Genomic DNA, 20001 nt, shown 5'->3' on the forward strand with positions numbered 1-20001 from the left:
GGGGAAAGTGTTATTGTGTGTAGTTCGATATCTCGTATCCCATCCTCGTCGCCATTTGTAGTGTATGTAGGCACCTTTAGTAACGACTCCATGAGGCAGGGTATGGTACTTAAACTGTGCAGAAATGCAGTCCTTTATTAGCAGCTCCTGAGTGCCGCCAACAAGTTGTGTGTTCCTTTTAATACTGGGTTACCTGCCGTGTGCAGGTAACCCTTAGGTCTCTAGCAGCAGCACCCTCTGGTGTACAGGCAAGGTGTGTACAGTGAAAGGGTACATTAAGTGTTGCAGACATCACACAGTAGACAGGCATGCATACACAACAGCCATCTTCTGTAATGACCTGATATGATCAAATGCTGACATGGTTCTGAACCTGAGATTTTTGCCACTCGTTGCTTTCTTGCATTTGTTTGAGTCTCACCGTTTCTCCTTCCTGCAGTGTCAGAAGTGCTGTAGAACCTCTGTTGTAGTAGTGTGCTTGGTTGGCATGGTTCCTTTCTTTGTTGACGATGACATCGTGTATGATTCTTGGTTTGAGTAGTTCATTTGCGATTGGGATGTTTGTCTTTGTGCGGTGACTGAGTAAGCGTTGCACTGGTGAACTATCAAGGCCTTCAGTTGGTGTGTTCGCCAGATGAGAAGGTTCATGTAGAAGTCACCACAGTATTCCTTTGTCTTCTTGATTAACCGTTTTGCGAGCTTAACCGCGTTCTCAACCTTTCCGTCGCTATGTGCATAATCTGGACAGCTTGTTGCCTGATCGAATCCATATTCTAGAAACATAGAAAATAGGTGCAGGAATAGGCCATTTGGCATTTTGAGCCTGCACCACAATTCAATAAGATCATGGCTGATCATGCAACTTCAGTACCCCATTCCTGCTTTCTTTCCATACCCCTTGATCCCTTTAGCCGTAAGGGCCACATCTAACTCTCTTTTGATTATATCGAACAAACTGGCCTCAACAACTTTATGTGGTAGAGATTTCCACAGGTGCACAATTCTCTGAGTGAAGAAGTTTCTCCTCATCTCGATCCTAAATGGCTTAAACCTTATCCTTAGACAGTAACCCCTGGTTCTGGTCTTCCCCAACATCGGGAACATTCTTCCTGCATCTAACCTGTCCAATCCCATCAGAATTTTATATGTTTCTATGAAATCTCCTCGCATTCTTCTAAATTCCAGTGAATATAAGCCTAGTCAATCCAGTCTTTCTTCATATGTCAGTCCTGCCATCCTGGGTGAACTTTTGCTGTACTCCCTCAATAGCAAGAACGTCCTTCCTCAGATTAGGAGACCAAAACTGTACACAATATTCAAGGTGTGGCCTCACCAAGGTCCTGTACAACTGCAGTAAGACCTCCCTGATCCTATACTTAAATCCGCTCCCTATGAAGGCCAACATACCATTTGCCGCCTTCACCGCTTGCTGTACCTGCATGCCAACTTTCAATGACTGATGAACCATGACACCCAGGTCTCGTTGCACCTCCCCTTTTCCTAATCTGTCAACAGTCACAAAATATTCTGCCATCCTCCTTTTGCCACCAAAGTGGATAACCTCACATTTATCCACATTATACTGCATCTGCCATGCATTTGCCCACACACCTAACCTGTCCAAGTCACCCTGCAGCCTCTTAGCATCCTCCTCACAGCTCACACTGCCACCCAGCTTAGTGTCATCTGCAAACTTGAATTGAATGTAATATCTCCCTTTGTCTAAATCATTAATGTATATTGTAAATAGCTGGAGTCCCAGCACTGAACCTCGCGGTACCCCACTAGTCACTGCCTGCTATTCTGAAAAGGACCCATTTATTCCTACTCTTTGCTTCCTGTCTGCCAACCAGTTCTCTATCCACGTCAATACATTACCCCAAATACCATGTGCTTTAATTTTGCACACCAATCTCTTGTGTGGGAACTTGTCAAAAGCCTTTTGAAATCCAAATACACCACATCCACTGGTTCTCCCTTGTCCACTCTACTAGTTACATCCTCAAAAAATTCTAGAAGATTTGTCAAGCATGATTTCCCTTTCATAAATCCATGCTGACTTGGACCGATCCTCTCACTGCTTTCCAAATGCGCTGCTATTACATCTTTAATAATTGATTCCAACATTTTCCCCACTACCGATGTCAGGCTAACCAGTCTATAATTCCCTGTTTTCTCTCTCCCTCCTTTTTTAAAAAGTGAGGTTACATTAGATACCCTCCAGTCCATAGGAACTGATCCAGAGTCTATAGAATGTAGGAAAATGACCACCAATGCATCCACTACTTCTAGGGCCACTTCCTTAAGTACTCTTGAATGCAGACTATCAGGCCCTGGGGATTTATTGGCCTTCAATCCCATCAATTTCCCTAACACAATTTCCTGACTGATAAGAATTTCCTTCAGTTCCTGGTTCTCACTAGACCCTCAGTCCCCTAGTATTTCCGAAAGGTTATTTGTGTTTTCCTTCGTGAAGGCAGAACCAAAGTATTTGTTCAATTGGTCTGCCATTTCTTTGTTCCCCCTTATAAATTCACCTAATTCTGACTGCAAGGGACCTACATTTGTCTTCACTAATCTTTTTCTCTTCCCATATCTATCGAAGCTTTTGCATTCAGTTTTTATGTTCCCTGCAAACTTACTCTCATTCTCTATTTTCTCCCTCCTAATTAAACCCTTTGTCCTCCTCTGCTGAATTCTAAATTTCTCCCAGTCCTCAGGTTTGCTGCTTTTTCTGGCCAATTTATATGCCTTTTCTTTGGATTTAACACTATCCCTAATTTCTGTTGTTAGCCACGGTTGAGACACCTTTTCCATTTTATTTTTTAAGCCAGACGGGGGTGTACAATTGTTGAAGTTCATCCATGTGATCTTTAAATGTCTGCCATTGTCTAGCCACCGTCAACCCTTTAAGTATCATTTGCCAGTCAATCCCAGCCAATTCATGTTTCATACCATCGAAGTTACCTTTCTTTAAGTTCATGTAAAGTTTGTGAACTGTTGTGAGTTGAAGGGAGGTCCATTGTCCGATTGAACCTTGTCTGGAATACCGTGATTAGCGAAATGTTTCTTGAGATGTTTGATGATAACAGTGGCATCTTTCATTCCATGCTGATTGTCTATCTCAAAATAGTCTTAGTCATCCACTGTGCATAAGTAGTCTTTGTCATCAAGTGTGAATATGTCACAACCAATCTTTTCCCACGGTCTCTGAGGGAGGTTGTGACTAATCAATTGTTCTTTTGATTGGCTTGATTGATAGGTGTTACACGTTTCACACTTTGAAACATAGGAGCTAATTTTGATCAAGGCCTCCGCCTGCCCAAGTGCTGCCCAAAGTGCCGTCGATGGCCACCGAGGTATCGGACGATATTTTGGGCGGGATATTCATGGAGTTGGACCCACGGAGGGTCGAACAGCTGAAAAAGAAAATCAGTAAAAAATAAAACAACTATCGGAAGACCTTCAGGCGACCCCATCCAGGTAAGCCGCGTGAAAAAAAATATATAAAATGTTCACTAACCTCTTTTTCAGGTTCTTCATATTTACCGTCGGGGACAGGCCAGCCTCCTTGCAGTGATCCACCCCCGTTCTGCTGCTGACTCTCGCCCCATCAATATGGAGGGCGGGAGATCAACTGCACCACTCGGCCGTCTGCTGTACCCGACGGCTCTCCCCTCCCGCCCGCTCCAGGCCACTTCAAAAGTGGCACTGGGCGGAATTGCAAGAGCAATGTCGGCAGCAGTGGGCGGTGAGTTGATGAATTTCAGCCCCATTGTCTTTTATGTCACTGTTCAGTCCTGGCCAGTAAACAGATTCTCTGGAACATTGAAAAGTGCTCTCGACGCCAGTGTGAGCAGAATGAAGTTGCTGACGAATGTCTGATCTCAGGGATTTTGGAATGACACAGTAATAGCCTTTGAAGATTATGCCATCCTGTGTTGTGAATTCGTCACATACTTTGAAGTATGCATGTGTTCCAGGCGAACATTCATGTCGTTTCTGGTCATCCTGTTGTGATTTGTTGTATGACCAGTTGTAGTGTGGAGTCGCTTGCAGTTGCGCATTGTATGGTAGTCAGTTCTTGTTTGGAGAGTGGGAGAAAGTCCACCAGGTGGATGCATTCCACTGCAATTTGTCGGTGTTCTCTCCATATTTGAGAGGTATGCACGCAAAAGGGAGTCTGCTAGGTACATTTCATTTCCTGGTTGATATGATAATCGAAATAAAATATCAGTTGAGCCGAATTAGCAGACATTGTAGTCACTTGGGTGCTGCAGATAACGGCTTGCATCATCTATCAACCAAAGGCTTCTGGTCTATCCATAGCTTGATCTTGCGACTGTATACATATTGATGATTTTGTTCCATTCCAAAAACTTGAGCAAGCAGCTCCGATTTGAGTGTATCACGTTTCTGCTGGAGTAAGCGCTCAGCTCGCGTATGGAATTGGTTGTCCCTATTGCAGAAGGATGAAACCAAGACCCTTGCTTGAAGCATCTCCTTGACCTTCGATTGTAAGTTTGTGGTCCAAGTATCTAAGCACCAGAGAATCTGTCACGTGTTGTTTGATAGCTTCAAACGCTTTGTCTTGTTGTTCTCCAGTCCATTTCCAGACTGTGTCTTTATGAGTAAGCCGTCAGAGGCTTGCTGAGGTCTGAAAGATCTGGCAAGAAATTTGCGAGGTACTTTGTCATGCCAACAAATCGTTGTACACCTGCGACATACTGTGGTTTCTGCATTTCGTTGATTGCGACCACTTTGCTTGGGTCGGCTTTGAGTTCATCACTAGACAGTATGTGTCCCATGTATTTCACTTGGGAGCTCTTGTATTCGAACTTATCGACATTTAGTTTGATGTTTCGCTCTCTTGCATAAGTTTGCGTCATGATTGTGATTGGCCTCTTTAAGTGTCTCACCATGTCCAGTGATCATGATATCAGCTGCAATCTTGTAGACTCCATCTAGATCCTCGAGGTTCTGGTCTAGCTTCTGCTGGAAGATTTCCAGGGCAGGACTGATGCCAAATGGCATTCTATTATATAGATATTGTCCCCATGGAGTCTGGAAGGTAGGAGGACTCTGTATTTAGTTCACATTGCAAGAAACCCTCCTTGCAGTCTGTTTTAGTGAAGACCTTTACATTTGACATCTGTGACAAGATGTCATCGATCACAGGAAGTGGATAGTGTCCATGTTTCAGGGCATTGTTCAGATGTTGAGGTCGATACATACTTGTATCTTTCCATTTGGTTTTTGTACAGTCACTAGACTGGATACCTAGTCCATCAGTTCAACCACTTTCATGATGATTTGTCGTTTTTCCAAACGATCAAGTTCCTCTTTTAGCGTTTGTTTGATCGCTATTGGCACCCATTTGGGTGGCATTACAGCTGGTGTCACAGATTCATTAAGTTCAAGGTGAACTGTCCCTGGCATATGTCCAAGTCCCTTAAACACATCCGGATATGTATTGTTGACATCAGTTTTGACGCTAAAGAGATGTTTGCCTTGCTCGTAATATGCAATTCGCATGGTTCATTTACCACCGCAATATTCTGATGCTGCATTTTTATCAGTTGTAGCTGTTGAGCAGTACGTGAGTCAATCAGTTGTGCACTTTGGCCCTCAATGATCACAAAGGGCTTGTTCTTTGTATTTTCCAATGGCACATTACAAGTCCCTATCACTGGAATGGTTGCATGGTTGTCATATAGTGACAATATTGCCTTAGATTCTTTTATCTTTAAGCCTTTAGGTAAGTATCTAAGAGGTAGCACTTTGCATGTGTCCCCACAATCTATTTGCATTTTTACCATTTGACCTTTAATGGAGAAGGTAGCCATAATCTTATTAGGATACTTTCTGTCAGTTTTGTCTTTGATTGTGTGATCAACCTTACCAAGCATCTTTACAGTCATGACTTCAAAATCAGAATCTTAACTTTCTTCATATGCTGCATGAACTTTTGGCTTGCCCTTATATTTAGGGTTATGTGTAGCAGAAACCTGTCTGCAAACTTTGCTGACAGTGGGATTGATTTTTGCATTCTTTCTGCATTTTTGAGAAAAGTGATTTAGTTTGCTGCAACTTGTGCAGATCTTCCCATATGCTGGGCATTTAGTTTTTGACAGCTCATGTCTTTTGCCATAATATCTGCAATTGTTCATGAACTCTTTGTGAATTCTTTCTTTGTAGATCGGGGTTTTGACTGACAGCTGTGACATCTTCAGAGTGAGCTTCATGGATTTAATTTGCGCAACTGTGGTCTCTGTAGCTTTACAGAGAATCACACATTTATTGCATGTTAGCCTTGATTCTTGCAACGGTCTCTTACGCAGAGTGTTAGATATTCTGCAGACTATGCAGTCTCCGATGAAATCATCCCTCAAATTGCTGAAATCACATGATGCTAGCTCTCTCACTTTCACGAGATATCTGTCAAATCGCTCGTCCCCTTGTACACAGTTGTTAAACTGGTACCGTTCATAGATTATGTTGGTTTCACCTTTACAGTGCTCTTCCCAGAGCTTCAAAATAATCTAAATTTCCTGCTTGTCTTCCTCTGATTTGTAGGGAAGATTATTGTGGATATCTAAAGCATTGCTGTCAATGGCAATGATAAATATTGCAACCTAACTGTTTTTTCCAGAATGTTCATGATAATTTTAAAGCTGTCCCACAGCTGTTTGAATTTTTTCCAGTTGGCTTTCAAATCACCAGTCACCTGCAATGAAGGTGGGAGAGGAATGTGCGCGGGAGTTGACACCGTGGTTGTCATGACAGCTCGCTACAGTTTAGGACTTTGAGTTTGTCACATACATGTATACAGTTCAAATACCCAGAGGACTAGAACAAGTCTAATAGTAAAATATCGTGGCCATGTAATTTTAGAAATACTTTTTCAATTGAGGCTCTACATTAACTTATGCCACTTTAAGTTTACTTTACTAACGCCTCTAGATTATTTTATAAGCTTATGACTATTTCTCGCCCTTCACGGATCCACGCGTGATGTGTAAGAAGCACGATTTACACTACACTGCTTAACGTCGATTTAGATCGGCTCGAAAATTTTTACAGTTCCAATATTTCAGCCGTAGATGCGTTTGACGAAAGATCGGAAGTCTCCGCTTCTGACACCATGTATTTTATTGTCTCTTGAACACTCTTAGTTCAACTTAACTATTTATTTGGGAGATCTCAGACAGCCATATGGAGCTTAAGATGCCGTTCTTTCACAGACTCTCTCTCTCAATACAGCTCCCTATACCTCCTAGCTTGAGGGTGCTATACATTATCTCATTACACATCCCACAACTTCAACTCTCTGCATTTCACAACCTGAGCTCTCTGCATCCCACACCCTGAACTCTTTGCTTCCCACAGGCTCATTGTCTGCATTCTTCAACCTGAACTCACTGTATCCCAAAACCAAAAATTTCTGCATCTCACAACCTGAACTCTGCATCCCACAGCCCCATTGTCTGCATCCCAGTACCTGTATTCCCTGCATCCCACAACCTGATCTGTCTGCATTCCATAGCTCATTGTATTTCTACAGATTAACCTTAGCATTAATCTTGCTGAAAAGCTGAATTTAATAATGTAGGTCTGCTGACATACATTAATCATAGGATTCATTACAAGGATAATAATAAGTGCTTGTCTGAAAGCACGTTAAGGTTATAACTTAACCAAAGAGTGTGATTAAGTTCGGCTCTGGGTCTTCCTGCAGCAATTAGCACAGCTCTGTAACTAGCTTCCTCCTGACTCAGAGCATGCAGAGGCAGTTGTCCTTAGTCATTACTAAATAGGTGCACCCAGGCTCACAGATATAATTGGTGGCATAATGGCAGGTGTGAGAAGTGTGATTCTGGTGATTACTGAACTCTCTGGCCTCCCTTCTACTAATTGAACCATTAAAAAAATACTGTATTTTGGCTTTAAAATCATTCCCATCATTAATCTTAAATTAACTTGGCAACTGCTACTGGGCTCTGTCGCTTGAACTTGGATACCATGTCACTCCTAGAGTTCTCATGAAATGTTGTCTTTTACAAGGTCCTTGATATATTGCTTTGTTTAACTCTTCCTCTCCTTAAGTCTTGCAAATGCTTCAATCACAATTATCATTTCAGTGATTTTGAAGACATTTGGATCTTTTGGTTTCAACATAAATATTTCTTACATGTTTTTTAAAAAAGCCAAAAATAAAAAACAATTCTAACAAGAAAGCAAAAAAAGCAACAAATCCAATACTAAGACAATATTGGAAAAGTGAAGGTTGAAAAACTTCACCAAAAAAGTATTGGCCTCTTTAAGTGCTCCACTGAACATGGAGCTTCCTTTTTTGGCCACTCCAGAAGGGCACAGCTCAAACCCATGCTGAATGGATGCAAAATGTTGTGAGAGAGTACTTTAGGTTGGCCCAAATGGTCAGATGGAATTGTACACTGAGAATCAGGTGCGGGCATCCTTGCGTTGTTCCACACAATTTCCCAAACCCAACCACACGTTCCTCAACCAAGGCCACTGGTTGGAAAATAAACACATGTTCTTTTTGCAGTTCAAAAATGAATAAAAAACATCTTCCTTCCTCATGTTTTCACAGAGAGAGTGGCAGGCAATCCTAATAAATGCTTGCCTTTGCAGAAATGATCAGCTGTTAAGCCCTGAAGTCTTTTTTCTTGACTTTCAATAGATGGCCTAACATTACAAAATGTGTTCTGCTTTTGTTAAGAGTTTAAAATGTGTTTGTGGTATAATTCACAGCATGCAGCTGGCTGCTAATACTTAATCATTCTAATTAACAACTGCAGAGAATGCAGAGAACCTCAGGACCATAACTTGTTATTGGAAAAGGCTGGGAGAACTTGGTTCTAAACTCATGCCAACTTTAATTTCATCAATTTAAATAATGGATACAGCTATGATTATTTATAGCCATGCAAATGAAAAACAGAAGATTAAAATATTCATGTTATTTGAAATGTTCTATGGTGCATTGCCTAGGGATGGCTGGATTTTGTAGTCTTTGATGTTATAAATGGGCTTCTGTTAACCCTGAGAGCACTGGCAGACCTTTACTCAGCTTTCAAAAGTTCTATGGCTTTTCTTTCAGTACTTATTTTTGTAAATTGGCAATCAATAAAATTTAGATTTAGAAAGCTGCCCAATACTATCCGATTCTTTGTAATATTAAAAGATGAACAAAAATCCGTGTCAATGTATTTATATGTGCTAATTGCAAAAAGAATAAAAGTCTGGATGATTTTATGTTACCACTGAATGTGCTACAATATTGATGGCAGTATAATCAGCAATTATATGGTAATTCTAATTGCTGTGTATTCTCCTAAACGTTCAGTTAGTGTCCAAATAATACAACCTATTGAGACAATTTTAGTGGGTGGTTCTGACTAAAATTAATAAGGAATACATGAAGCTATTGAAACAATTTCAGAGCCAATGTGCAATATTTAATGATAACTGAAGTAGGTTAAAAGCAACTGTCAAGTACCACTGGCGCCGATTGCATTCAGGGCAAACCAATTTTACAAACATGCATTGGCCCCAGCACCTTGGGATGTTGGGATGTTGTACTACATTAAAGGTGCTATAAATGCAGGTAGTTGTTGTGTTTCGGATATGCAAAGTGCCCAATGCCTGTTTCAGGTGCGAGCCTTGGATTTTTTTCTGCCTTTATCAATATGGTGGGCAGCGCACCTCCGTTACATAATGAGCACATCTGCCATATTTGGATGCTTAGGTGCACATTTTGCACATGAAAAATGGGAGCGGAGCATTGAATTTCTAGGCCCTGGTGTCTCATTGGCCCTTCTTTCCAGAATTTAGTATGGAAAATCAGAAATGGCAGAAATGGCAGCTATTTAGCCCTGTCCCGGATTATCATATATCCAAACTAGCAGTAAACCATTACCACATTTTAGGTACAGCGTGGGTAATAGCATATTGAATGGAGGCTGGGTAATAGCACTACAAAATCAATCAGTGCCAATATTACACAGAATTCTCCACTGAATTCCACGTCACCTTGAGCCGGATTTGATCACAAATCCACTTAACCTTTGTTTGCACTGTGCTGTATGCTGCACAACCTTTGAGCTTTGAATTTCTGTTAAACAGAGATCATTTCAGGTCAACTAAACTTAATGTTAATGGAAGTTAATTGCTTAATAGATTCTAGAGCCATTAAGTGGAGTGCTAAATTCTAGTAACGGTCTCTATCTTATGTAAATCTTTCTCAGTGGATTATTATTGATGAGCTTTGTGATGTTAATTACTAATGTTTATTGCAGCACTTAGGACACCAGTAGATTGTAATAGTGTATTTCCAGTGGTATTGCTCGCAGAAGTTTGATCAGTGGCACTCAAACTTTTTTGGTTGAAGGCCCCTTTTCAAATGGATTAGTAATCACGGACGCCCCATATAAATTACAATACTACTGAGGACTTATATAAATATTAGAACACATATATAGGATATATATTTCACAACTGTATTTTCACTTCTATACCATAGTTTAGTCACTCTGTACTGGCGTTCTGTAATTGCAGCATGGTGGCTGACTCATTCTGTGTTCAGCTACAGTTATTCAGCTCTTAGACAGGACCAGAAAGCACATATCTATAGTCAGTAAACATTAATGATAAAGTATCCCTTTACAAAACAAGTCTTTGAAATGTTTAAAATGTGGCACAGTGTTGGTCTACGAACAGTGTTATAAGTGTTGATTGTACTGATGAAATTATACACATTTAACATACACATACTTAATTGACATATAATGTGACAAAATCATACTGTATTATATCATTCCCATATATTCAGTCAAACCTTCATTATCAGTGCTTAACTACAAATTGGCGAAATGTTGAGTCCCCATATTGCAGTCTTACATATACGGTACATCAATCCTCCTGGCAGGAAAATAAAGCCAAATATGATAAAAATAGAAAATTATGTAATTTTGATGTCTCATGTAAGATTTAGTCCCATGAAAGGCAGATAATTGAATTGCAGATAAGAGGTTCCACTCTATATCTATATTATATAAGATATACAATCAAACTAAATTCAAAACAGTTTACTTTAAAACATGTGATTAATCTATAAGCCTGTCATCTATCATTATTTGTCATGAAAGAAGACCCACCACCACAGAAAAAAAGCGTACAGAAAAAATGGAACAACCCCTCTGATTTGAATATACTGTACACGCATATACTATATAGACCAGAGGAGGGCTTGATGCTAGCTGGGAAGTGGCAGTGGAGTGCAGCCACCACATGTCCTGCTCAGTACATTCATTATTTCGCTGATCCCCTGGAAAGTAGACCCCAGTTTGAGAACCAGTGAGTTAGATGATACACCGGAGCCGAAAGTCAGGGTCTCGGTAAAACCCGTTACCGCCTGTTTGTGGCGGTCATGCGGGGGAATCCCATGGCCGGCGCTTTGCCGACAAATGGCTGCCGCGACAGAAATTTGGCCTGGGAGTTTTTGTGGTGGTGTGGACCTCCGCCCTGATCGACTGACTTTCGTGGCGGTATGGGGCTTGCGGCAGTGATGACGCGATCAAAGTGTCGTTCCGCCACCGAACCTATTTTCAGTTTTAAAAAGCCGGTCCTTTTACTGACAGTGCCCCTACCAGCTTTATGGGTCGGTGCACAGTGGTACAGCGCTGGTGTGATGAGAGGTATTTTGTGCATCAAAATTTCTCGGAGCTTTTTGTGCAACATTTCAAAAAAGGCAGCAGGATTCTGAAAGTTTTTCCTTGTCTCTCATTAGTCGTGGCCAGTGGGAGTAAAATCTCTGCTGCACAGAGGGTCATGCCTCCACCCATAATGGGCTCAGTTTAGGCAGGGGCCGGGAACCACGCAGGAGGAGGCGTCGCCATTAACAACGAGTTCTCAGGCAGCGGGCAATGCAGGCAGCAGCCATGGCTGCCCAACATATAGAAGGGCCTGCAGATGTCAAAGTCTAGAGGCTGGACAGCAGGGAGATGAGGAGGAGGAGGAGGGTGAGGTACGCTGACTCGCCTCATCAAATAATGGGTGAGGAGCCTTGCCACCAACAGCCTGCAGAGGCTCCACAACATGAGGAGGAAGTGGGAGAAGGAACTCATGCAGCTGGCTTGGGAGGAGCCCAACACATATCTCTGCCAAGGAGGCCCTACCGTCCAAGGGTCAACCGGCGGCAGTTTTCCTTCCTGCAGCTCAGCAACAAGTAATGTGTGCAGAGGCGGAGATTCACGAAGGACGTCCTGACCGAACTTTGCAATGTCCCGCAGCCAGATTTGGGGTCTCACACAAGGCTGAGGACAGTGCTCAGTGTGGAGGGCAAAGTAACGATAGGTTTGAATTTTTATGTAGTGGTCTCATTCCAGTCTGCAAGTGCACACATCTACAACATTTCTCAATTCTCCACCCATTGCTCCATTTGGCAGGTCACCAATGCGCTGTACAAATGAAGATTGCAATATATCTCCTTTCCCATGACCAGGGAGAAGCAGGTGGAGCACCAGGCCAGATTTGTCCGGATTGCAGGGTTCCCCAGGGTACAGGGGGCTATCGACTGCCCACATGTTGTCCTGAGAGTGCCACAACACCATCCCGAACTGTTAATCGACAAAGGGATGTCACTCTCTGAATGTTCAGTTGGTGCACGACCACCAGCGAAGGATCCTGGCAGTTGATGCCAGGTATCCATACAGCAGCCACGATGCCTTCATCCTGCGCCAGAGCAGTGTGCCCACCCTCTTTACCAGCCCACCAGGACTGTGGATGGCTGCTTGGGGATAAGGGATATCCCCTGTTCACTTGGCAGCTTACTGAACTTCGCAACCCCAGGACTGTGGCCAAGCATGCCAATAACGACGCTCATTCTGGGACCAGGTGCATCATTGAGCACTGAATTGGCTTGCTTAAACAAAGTTTCCGTTGTCTTGACTGCTCTGGTGGCACATTTCAGTACTCACCTGAACGGGTCTCCATCTTTGTGGTGGTCTGCTGCATGCTGCATAAGCTGCCTGTCATGAGTGGATAGCAGCTTGAGGCCGAACCAGCAGTACCACCCAGGAGGCGTCGACACCATCCCATCCCTGCAAGAGAAGTCCATGCACATCTGATTGCAATACTGGGGCAGATAAAAAGAAAGTTGTAAACTTTCCATTTAGTTGTATTTAAAAAACTGAGAAGACGGTGCCATAACTCAATGGATGATTAGAGAGAAAATAAGTGTAGGTCAGACACTATCTTATATTAAAATTTATTGATGCAATTGTTACATGCCTGAAAATAAAGCTTTTAGATTTTTCATTTCCAGTTGTAATCAGTCAAATCCCAGAGCTGCAAAAACATACATGGAACTGGCCGATATGAAAACCTTAAAGCTTTTAAACTCATACATCAGTTACATCAATAAAAACCCAAGGTCTTTATGTGCAAGTGGTTTCCTAATCTATGCAAATCTTAACATTTCTTAAATTTGATTGGAATTGGAGTTAACACCTTGAATATAAAACAATATAAATTATTCAAAATGTATTTTCTGTTTAAGTTTCCCAGTCATAGTTTATCTATTTTCTGCTGTTAAATACTAATGAATTGAAACTATGCACAATTTATTTTCTTTGCTATCTTAGTGCTGCACACTGATGATCATTGGGTTTTCAACTTGATGTCAGGTTGTTACTGATTCTTGGGAAGTATATAGCGGTGTTGAAAATAATCAATTTCCGTTTCTGGTTTGTGGCATCTGAAAAATTCAGTTAAAATTTAGCGACAGTGATCGAGTACATACGTTACAAGGTCACAAGATAACAAAGGCTATTCAGCCCAGCTCGGCTTATCAATCGACAAAGATCTACAGTTCCCCATCATTGTATCCAACTGTCTCTGAAACTGCTTTTATATTGGGTTTACTGGCATGCTAATGTTGCCGATGCCAACAAGGGAGATTCACTTAGACAGCAACAATGCTAAAGTAAATTCTTAAGATTTATTAAGGCCGGTAGCAGGGAAAACCTTTTTTACAAAGTCTTCTGAGCCAACTGCACAAGACCGGTTTGTGTTAACATACCACTAAACCAAATATAAAATAGCGTTAATGAAAACAGAAAATGCTGGAAATACTCAGCAGGCCAGTCAGCAGCCATGGAGGGAGAAATAGAGTTAATGTTTCAGGTCGATGGTTTTTCATCACAATGGCAAGAAGTTAGCGATATAACAGATTTTAAACAAGGCCAGAAGCAGGGAAAGAAGGGGGTGGGCAGAAGAAAGAACTAAAGAGGCATTCTGTGATTGGGTGGAAGGCAGGAGTGATTAAATTACAAAAGGGATTCTGGTGCAAGGCAAAAGGGGATGGTAATAGGACAAGTAAAGAATTCATGCACAGGCATCTTCCACCTTTTACAATGAAGTTCGGGACCTGGATCATCAGGACCCTCATGGACAAACCCAATAGCAACAGACCGGAGCGATATACTGCTTTCATTGCCCGGGAACACAGGCGCTTTGACATCGACATCACTGCCCCGAGCGAGACACGGCGGGCAGGAGAATATCAGTTCAAGGAACAAGATGATGGATACACCTTCTTCTGGAAAGGTAAACCAGAAGAACGCCGTCTCCATGGGGTTGGCTTCGCCATCAAAAATGAGCTAGTTTGGCATCTTAGAGATTCCCCCTACTGGATAAACAGATGCCTCATGACCCTCCGGCTCACTCTAACCCGGAATCAGTATGCTATGGTCATCAGTCCGTGCGCCCATCCCTGGAAGCTAAGGACAAGACCAAAGAGGACTTCTACTCCAGCCTTGAAAAATCCCTGTCCTGAGTCGCAATGGGCGACAAGCTGATTCTCCTTGGCGACTTTAATGCCAGAAAGGACACAGACCTCTGGAGAGGGGTGATTGGCTGGGAAGGGGTAGGGAAAATCAACTCCAGTGATAAGCTCCTCCTGACAAAATGCTTAGAACATGGACTTGTCATAACCAACACCTTGTTTCATCAGAAAGACAAGTACAAGGCCTCATAGCAACACCTTCATTCCAAGCACTGGAATCTGCTTGTCGACATCATCTGAGCGAGGCTCTGCAAGGGCGTCCGCATCACCCGCGCCATGACAGGAGCTGACAACTGCTGGACTGACCACCGCCTAATCCGTTTGGCGCAAATCCATGACTTCATCTCTCTGGTGACAAGTCCGACTGCGGTAATTAGAGGAGTTTTCCTGCTGTCTGCCGCAGGGAAAATCATCTCAAGAATCCTTCTCAATCATCTCCTCCCAATGGCTGAAGAGCTTCTCTCAGAGTCGTAATGCAGATTCCACCCACAAAAGGGACAAAACGGACATGATCTTCACCGCGCGACAAATCCAAGAAAAATGTAGGGAGCAGCGTCAACCTCTGTACATAGCTTTCTTTGACCTCTTCGATTCTGTCAACCATGAAGGATTATGGAGTGTCCTTCTCAAATTTGGCTGTCCTCAAAAATTCAGCACCTGCATATCCGCCACCTGCTTCACAATTACATGCAAGCTGTGATTCTTACCAATAGATCCACCACAGACCCAATACAAAAGTGCAGACTGAGGTCAAACAAGGCCGTGTCATTGCGCCAATGCTCTTCTCAATCTTCCTCGCTGCAATGCTTCATCTCACCCTTAACAAGCTACAGGACAAGGGGGAAATTGTTCAACATCCTATGCCTCCAGTCTAGATCCAAGGTTGTTCCAACCTCTGTCATTGAATTACAATATGCAGACGACATTTGCGGTTGTGCACACTCGGAGGCTGTACTCCAAACCATCGTTGACACCTTCACAGAAGCGTACGAGAGTCTGGGTGTTACATTAAACATCAGTAAGACAAAAGTTCTCTACAAATTTGCCACCGCCACTGTAATGAATGTAACGACTCAAAAGATTTGTCACTGTAAACTGCCTCAGGTGCAAACCTGATTCAATTTTATTCCCAAGATAACCCCGTGACATGATACCTGCGCTTATATACCAGTGACCGTGCACGCGCGCATACAACCCGATGACCTCCAACAGTGGTGCCCTCTGGTGTCTGGTGACCCCAAGCATAAATACATAACAGCCACACATAGAAACATAGAAACATAGAAAATAGGTGCAGGAGCAGGCCATTCAGCCCTTCTAGCCTGCACCGCCATTCAATGAGTTCATGGCTGAACATGAAACTTCAGTACCCCCTTCCTGCTTTCTCGCCATACCCCTTGATCCCCCGAGTAGTAAGGACCTCATCTAACTCTCTTTTGAATATATTTAGTGAATTGGCCTCAACTACTTTCTGTGGTAGAGAATTCCACAGGTTCACCACTCTCTGGGTGAAGAAGTTTCTCCTCATCTCGGTCCTAAATGGCTTACCCCTTATCCTTAGACTGTGACCCCTGGTTCTGGACTTCCCCAACATTGGGAACATTCTTCCTGCATCCAACCTGTCCAAACCCGTCAGAATTTTAAATGTTTCTATGAGGTCCCCTCTCACTCTTCTGAACTCCAGTGAATACAAGCCCAGTTGATCCAGTCTTTTTTAATAGGTCAGTCCCACCATCCCGGGAATCAGTCTGGTGAATCTTCGCTGCACTCCCTCAATAGTACTGCTCCCCAATTATCAAGATCCATGATGAGACCTTGGACAATGTGGACCATTTCCCATATGGTGGGAGTCTACTATCAGCCAGGAAAGACATCGATAACGAAGTCCAACATTGCCTTCAGTGTGCCAGTGCAGCCTTCAGCCACCTGAGGAAAAGAGTGTTTGAAGACCAGGCTCTCAAATCCGGCACCAAACTTATGGTCAACTGAGCAGTAGTGATACCCACCCCTCTATAGGCTTCAGAGACATGAACTATGTACAGTAGGCACCTCAAAGCACTGGAGAGGTACCACCAATGCTGTCTCTGCAAAATCCTGCAAATTCATTGGCAGGATATGCGTACCTATGTCAGCTTTCCCTCTCAGGCCAACATCCCCAGCATCAATGCATTGACCACGCTCGATCAGCTCCAATGGACGGGCCACATTGTCTGCATGCCCGATGCTAGACAACTGAAACAAGCACCCTATTCTGAGCTATGTCATGGCAAGCGAGTCCCAGGAGAGCAGAGAAAGCACTTCAAGGACACCCTCAAAGCCTCCTTGGAAAAATGTAACATCCGCACCGACTCTTGGGAATCCCTGGCCCAAGTCCGCTCAAAGTGGAGGAGAAGCATCCGAGAAGGTGGCGAACACGTCACGTCTCTTTGCCGGGAGCACACAGAAGCCAAGTACAAACAGCGGAAGAAGCATACGACAAATCAAGCACCCGACACACCCGCCCCTCCAAACACCATCTGCCCCACCTGTGACAGAGCCTGTAGATCCCACATTGGTCTCATCAGTCAACTTAGAACTCATTTTATTGTGGAAGCAAGTCATCCTCAATTCCAGGGGACTGCTTAAGAAGAAGAAGAAAGATATAAAAGATGGATCTAGAGAGCAACAGCAGAACCATTACCACCTACTGTCTGTAAAAAATGGGAACAGAGGTTATGATCTGATATTGTTGAACTCAGTGTTGAAGGTTGTAAAGAGCCTTATCGAAAGATGAGGTGCTGTTCCTCAAGCTTCCATTGAGCTTCATTGGAACAGTGTCAGGCTGGGGTCAGAGTGGGAGCAGGAATTCAAAAGACAAACAACCAAAGCTCAAAGAAAGAAATACTTGCATTTATATAGCACCATTCATGACCTCGGGATATCCCAAAGTGCTTTACAGCCGATGAAGTACTTTTTGAAGTGTAGTCACTATTGTAATGCAAGAAATGTAGCAGCCAATATGCAAACAGCATGTGCGAACAACTCCGACAAACAACAAAGCAGTAATGACCAGATAATCTGTTTTTTTTAGTGATGGTGCTTAAGGGAATATATTGGCCAGGACAATAGGCATAAGTCCACTCATTTTCTTCAAAGCAGTGCCATGGAATCTTTCACGATCACCTCGGTTCATCTGAAAGGCAACACCTCTGACACTGCAGCACTCCCTCAGTACTGCAGTGGTGTCAGCCTAGATTATGTGCTCAAATCTCTAGATCAGAACCTGAACCCACAACCTTCTGACTCAGACGCAAGAGTGCTACCAACTGAGCTGTGGCTGAAAGCTCAGGGTAATGCTTGCTGACTGAACTGAGGTGTTCAGCAAAGCGACCACCCAATCTGCATTTGGTCTCCTCAGTGTAGAGGAGATGACATCTCAATCAGCTAATATAGTATACTAATTTAAAAGAAGTATAAGTAAATCGCTGTTTCACCTGGAAGGAGTGTTTGGGGCTCTGGATGGTGGGAAGGGCAGAGGTGAAAGGGCAAGTGGGGCATCTCCTGTGCTTGCACAGCAAGATGCTGTGGGAATAAAAGCGGGTATTGGGGGTGATGGAAGAGCAGACCAGGATGTCACGGAGGGAATGGTCCTTTTGGAAAGCTGAAAGGGAAGGAGAAGGGAAGATGTATTTGGTGGTGGCATCATTCTGGAGATGGCGGAAATGGTGGAGGATGATCTGTTGAATGTGCAGGCTCGTGAAGTGGAAGGTGAGAACAAGGGGAACCCCATCATGTTTCTGGAAGGAAGGGGCAGGAGTGGGAGAAGATATGCAAGAAATGGGACGGACACAGTTGAGGGCCCAGTCAACCACAGTGGAGGGGATTGTCAGAGCAGATGCGATAGAAATGGAGAAACTGGGAGAATGGTTGCCACCTTCCACACCAGTGCTTCCGATATATCTGCATTAGTCCTCAACCTTCGATTCCCCATCACAATATATTATCTTCTGTACTGCTTGCTATGTGATCTTCTCAGTCATCTCTGAAGAAGGCCAAAGAGCCCACATTTCTCGAATCTTTTCTCATAATCCTTTGAAATTAGACATCTGCTCTGCAGCTCTTCTCAGCAACTGTCTCCGGGGCTTAGATATTTTTTGTGCATCTTGCTGAGCAAAACAGGGCACAAAACTCAAGGTATGATGTAACTATAGTCCTGCAGTTTAAGCATGAAAAGCCTTAAGGCTTATAGAATCATAGAATCACAGAATGGTTACAGCACAAAAGGACTGCATTCGGCCCGTTGAGCCCGTGCCAACTCCCTGCAACAGCAATTCAGCTAGTCCCACTCACTCGCCTTTTCCCCGTAGTCCTGCAAATGTATTTCCTTTAGGTACTTATCCAATTCCCTTTTCAAGCCATGATTGAATCTGCCTCCACCACCCTTTCAGGCAGTGCATTCCAGATCCTAACCATTCGCTGTGTAAACATGTTTTCCCTTATGTCGCCTTTGGTTATTCTGCCAATCACCTTAAATCTGCGTCCTCAGCTTCTTGACCCTTTCACCAATGGGAACAGTTTCTCTATATCTACTCTGTCCGGACCCCTCATGATTTTGAGCACTAAATATGGAGACCAAAACTGTATGCAGTACCCTTATTGTGGCCTCATCAATACCCTGTACAGTTGTAGTAGGACTTCTCAGCTTTTATACGCTATCCCCCTTGCAATAAAGGTCAACATTCCATTTGCCTTCCTGATCACTTGCTGTACCTGCATACTAACTTTTTGTGTTTCATGCACAATGACCCACAGGTCCCTCTGTACTGCAACACTTTGCAATTTTTTTCCATTTAAACTACAATTTGCTTTTCTATTTTTACTGCCTCCCAGTCAACAATGTCATTGGCGGGTGCTGATGCCCTGTGTACTGTGCAGCATCAGGTGATTGCAGATAAAGCTGGTGTTGTTGGTGGTGATGCTGGTTTGTTTAGTGACGTTGGTGTTGGGGCTGATCGTGGTAAGATTTTTTCAAGAGCACCGATGTTGCTGGAATAGATGGCAGGTGAGGTTGAGATGACTGAAGCGCCCTCTCAATGGTGAGAGAGTTGCTTCAAGGAGGCGACAGTGAATATAGTTCACTGCAAACACTTCCA

Source organism: Pristiophorus japonicus, chromosome 4, assembly GCF_044704955.1.
Source record: "Pristiophorus japonicus isolate sPriJap1 chromosome 4, sPriJap1.hap1, whole genome shotgun sequence".
NCBI lineage: Eukaryota > Metazoa > Chordata > Chondrichthyes > Pristiophoridae > Pristiophorus > Pristiophorus japonicus.